Source organism: Camponotus floridanus, unplaced genomic scaffold (assembly GCF_003227725.1).
Source record: "Camponotus floridanus strain SB8 unplaced genomic scaffold, Cflo_v7.5 scaffold37, whole genome shotgun sequence".
Classification (NCBI taxonomy): domain Eukaryota; kingdom Metazoa; phylum Arthropoda; class Insecta; order Hymenoptera; family Formicidae; genus Camponotus; species Camponotus floridanus.
In genome coordinates this window covers 1,698,972-1,703,949 of record NW_020229514.1, presented here as the reverse complement: position 1 = coordinate 1,703,949, position 4,978 = coordinate 1,698,972, and positions in this window count along the sequence as shown.

Here is a 4,978-nt window from a genome sequence, read left to right as displayed (position 1 = left end):
TATATATATATATATATATGCATATGGACAGCAAGAAAACACCGAAATAGAAAGGTGAATATAATAGACAAAAATTAGATTAAATGGTATAATTAATTATTGATATTAAATTAATGATCCATCTTTTGTCATGAGTTAGAGATAAAGAATTTCGAAGAAGATGACAAAATTTATACAGATAGGATGCAATTTACAAAAAATTGTAACATTGAAAAAAACAATTGTTGATCCTATAATAGAGTATTTATTATGCGACGGCGGATCGCCTTTTACGTAAACATTTACGCCTCGTGGCAGCGCTAAAATATGAAGCTATGGAGACGGGATTTCGTATGGCAGGACCCTCACCGCATCTAGGCCTAAATAATGCTACCTATACATTTCACCATAGATGACACGCACATATAGAGTGTTTCCAAACATATATATATGCATATGGACAGTGAGAAAAACACCGAAATGGGAAGGTAAATATAATAGACGAAAATTAGATTAAGTGGCATATTTAATTATTAACCAGATATTAAATTAATGATCCCTCTTTTGTCGTGAGATAGAGATAAAGAATTTCGAAGAAGATGACAAAATTTATACAGATAGGATGCATTTTACAAAAAATTGTAACATTGAAAAAAACAATTGTTGATCCTATAATAGAGTATTTATTATGCGACGGCGAATCGCCTTTTACGTAAACATTTACGCCTGGTGGCAGCGCTAAAATATGAAGCTATGGAGACGGGATTTCGTATGGCAGGACCCTCACCGCATCTAGGCCTAAATAATGCTACCTATACATTTCACCATAGATGATACACATATAGAGTGTTTTCAAACATATATATATGCATATGGATAGTAAGAAAAACACCAAAATGGGAAGGTAAATATAATAGACGAAAATTAGATTAAGTGTATTTAATTATTAACCAGATATTAAATTAATGATCCATCTTTTGTCATGAGATAGAGATAAAGAATTTCGAAGATGGCAAAATTTATACAGATGGGCTACGTTTTACAAAAATTGTAACATCGAAAAAAAACAATTGTTGATCCTGTAATAGAGCGTTTTTTGAGAGACGAGAAGGTGCTTCTACAACTACGACTATACTCTGGTAACTATAACGTCTTGCATGGAACGTGACCGCGTGGTAATCGCTCCTGTCTCGCCTCGCCGCGACAAACGAACGACTATAAAACGGCAGTAAAACCGAAGAGGGTGAGGGACTCTCGAGTGCAAGAGAAAGAAAGAAAAGGAAAGAAGAGGTCCAATCCCGAGTCGAGAGAGGCAGTTTGCTTTGACATTGCCTAATCAAAACAGGGAGTCCTTCTCCTGTTTCTTTCATTCGTGCCTCGGGTAAGTCGAGGAATAAAGAGCCTCCTTAGTTACGCGATTTATCGCTTTTTAATAATCAATTCGTTCGCGCTGAGAGATCGAGATGCAAATACATTTGACTCGCTATTATCCATTGTTATATCTAACTTAAATCCAAATAGAATATGACTCGATTATTATATGAAAATATAATATCGAATATCGCATAATTATAAAAAAGTATAATAAGAATCGAGATAATAATACCAGATATCCTTGCTACGTACATTACGCGTGTTATAGAGATCTGAAAGATAAAAAAATGAATGTTGAATTTAAAAAGGGTTATCAAATCGTTGCTTCTTGGCGGACCAACTTGTCGACGATAACGCACGATAGCGACCGCAAGGGGAGGAGGCGGACGGGAGGGAAACGGTAGGAACAATCGAACACGATCGGCTGGTCGATGTTGCTAAACACGGTCATTGTGCCGGGTTAACAATACTCCGCTATATCAGCAACATCGGCGTTCGTAAGTCCCAGCATTCGGTCAACAATTGGCGCAGCCGGCCGTTGCAGCTGTTGAAAAATATCCGGCCGCGCTTTGACCACCGTTGTTCCCATTTGTTTCCGTTCCTGTCGCCAAACTTGCGTGATTCGCGTAAATCCTCGATCAAAAGCTGTTCCAAAACGCACTCTGGATCACAAAGTAATTAAGGCGAAACGCGCGCACTATATCGGTTGTCCTCAAAAGAGGAGCAGAAAATTGTTTTGAGATAAAAATATAAAGTTTTTCGCGTGTTGAGTTTTAACGAATTTTAAATTTCTTTCCTTCAAACAATGTGTAATATTTTAATACAATAACATGACATATAAAGCATAAAAATTTTTAGATCTATCTGAGTTTTAATTTAGATATTAATTTAGATCTTGTATAAATATATTTATTTATATCTTTATTTATATATGCGATAAACATCTATTTCATATGGTTCCTCAAAATTACAGAATATTAGAATATAATAATTTTCTTAAATGGAGGCTATAACGATAACAATATTCATATATGTAATATTAATGCGAGATTCTAAAAAATAAATATCGCATATTGTCAGTTTTCCAATCCTGGAATCTTGAGAAACACCGATTTCTTTAATTAATCTCGCATTTCTATCGATCTCTATTGATCCAGAATTAAGAATCGAGTCATTCGGTTAAATCGAGATCTCGCGAGCGGAAGAATAGTAAGATCGCGTTCGTGGAATCGACAGCTCCCTTATTAAACGGCCAGATCGTATTGGTTCTTTCCCTGATTTGCTCGTCTCCTGTGCGAATCGAGTGCGAAACTTTGTCGGAATCGAGTGCGAATGCGCGTTGAGTCGATGGTCCAGAAGGAGGCTTCGACCAATAACGCGAGCCGAGCTCGTACATGCCCGCCCCAACATGGCGTCGCAGCTTCCGTTTTTATCTTCCCCTTCTTCCGCTCGCGCCTCACACCCAAGCGTTTGCACATTTCGCGAGCTATCGGCAGCCGCCTCCTTTTTATCAACACTAATTCTTCCTGTCTTTTGTATGTTTTAGAGCTCGACAGATGTATCACCAAATCCATACAAATGAGAAAATATAATGGTAGAAAATTTTATATATTTATGTATGGACAGACATATCTTGGTGAATACGTTCAATGGTAATTATTACTGATTAATTACATTTATTCACGCGATGCATTTTCTTCAATCGCAATTTACTACAATTCCTTCTCATAGTTTTAATTTAATTAATTTAGTTACACAATTAATATATATGTACATTTATATATATGTATATATATGTATATTTATTATGAAGAGAACAGATTGTTGTCTACAATTTGCAAAATTCATTTAAATTAAGGATCTATGTTAAAGTTTATACATTATTTTTTACACATTATTATTTTATTTTCATATTAATATGAATAATATTAATCTACAATTTTTTGTATATGTAATGTTATAAATAACTAATTATTTTAATACATTATCAAATTATCTTTATATGTTGAATTATACTGTACACTGAAAAAAAAATTGGTTATAACAATCCAAATTTAATAAATGTTGCATTTAATAAATGATGCACTATTGCAGTGAAATACTAAACGTGTAGCTGATTAAGAACGAAATTATTTAATTAATCTTAACATTTAATGAACTGAACTAAACATAATATATGCTTTTTTAAAATGTTTATAACTATTGCTAAATATTTTGTTATTATTATTATACTACTAAAACTTAAATATTTTAAAAACTATATTATTAAATGCATCTCACAGATTTTCCAGATTTTTTTTCAGTGTACGTATGCTTAATTTGATATCTTTAACGGTGATCAGCGATTTCGATGAATCTCATTCTCTTGACCTTAATTCTTGACATCGATTTTAAACGTTTAAGCGATGGAACAAAACAATAGTTGCTTAACGCGATTCGTATAAAATGCGACATAAGCGTAATTACATAATCTTTACCTGTCCTGACCGACATTCAATCTATCACGTTTCCGTACATCGAATAAGACTTTTTGTCACAAAGCCGTTTAATTCCACATATTTCTTATAGATTTTATATTTCACAAATTCTATAAAAGAATTTAAGAAAAATGTAGTAATTATATACATATATGTATGCACATATTTTAATCATAAAACTTTATTGTTGATATTTAGAAGATTTATTGTCAAGGAGTGTAATATGAGCATCAATATCGATTAATTTCAATTGCACTTTATCTTAATCTGACTTATTTAATTTAATTTATGTAGATATTTGACATTTAATATTAATATATGTATAAAGCATTATATAAATGTATGCATATAATGTGTTTATAATGTATATATCGCTTATCAAGTAAATTTGCCTCTATAAAAGTTAGTATTGAAATTATTCGATATACATAAAAAAATAAGTATAAAAAATGTTTTATTTTTAATTATTAAGTTACTTATCGATAAATATAAAGATATTTTAATATTTTATTTCACTTTTCAGATTTGGAAAAGATCGGTTTACATGCAGTTACAAATTACAATTTAGAAAATTATTGCGTTATGTATGTCCCGCACTATTAAAAAATATTTATAAAAAAGTTATATTTTATTTAAATATTCTCTATTTATTTGTAAAAGATTTATTAGAGAGGAAAAAAGTGAAATAGAAAACTCTCGTGAAAATGCTGTTAAAAACATACACAATATTATTTAATAAATTTAATCCTTAAATATTTTCGTGAATTGTTTCAAATAGGTCATAATAATTATTATTATTTTTTCACATAACTTTATTTATATTTTTCATTATTAATCTATTCACTATAAAAAAAATAAAACATATTACATATTATTGATAACAGAGAGAGAGCTAAATATAACACGTAATAGAAATTTCCTTCCTTCGAAATATACAAATTCAAGGGGATACGATAAAAAATCCTTATAGAATATACATGGTGTATTTACGTCGATTTAAAATTTTGTTTCAGTATCGAATGGAAATGACATCGAATTACCGCGCGCGCGGGACGCGGGGTCGGCTGGACGCGCGGCGCACTTCGGATCAAGAGGAGGGCTTGAAGTTGACGCGGAACGCGCGCGACTCCGCCTACATTCGCGTCGCA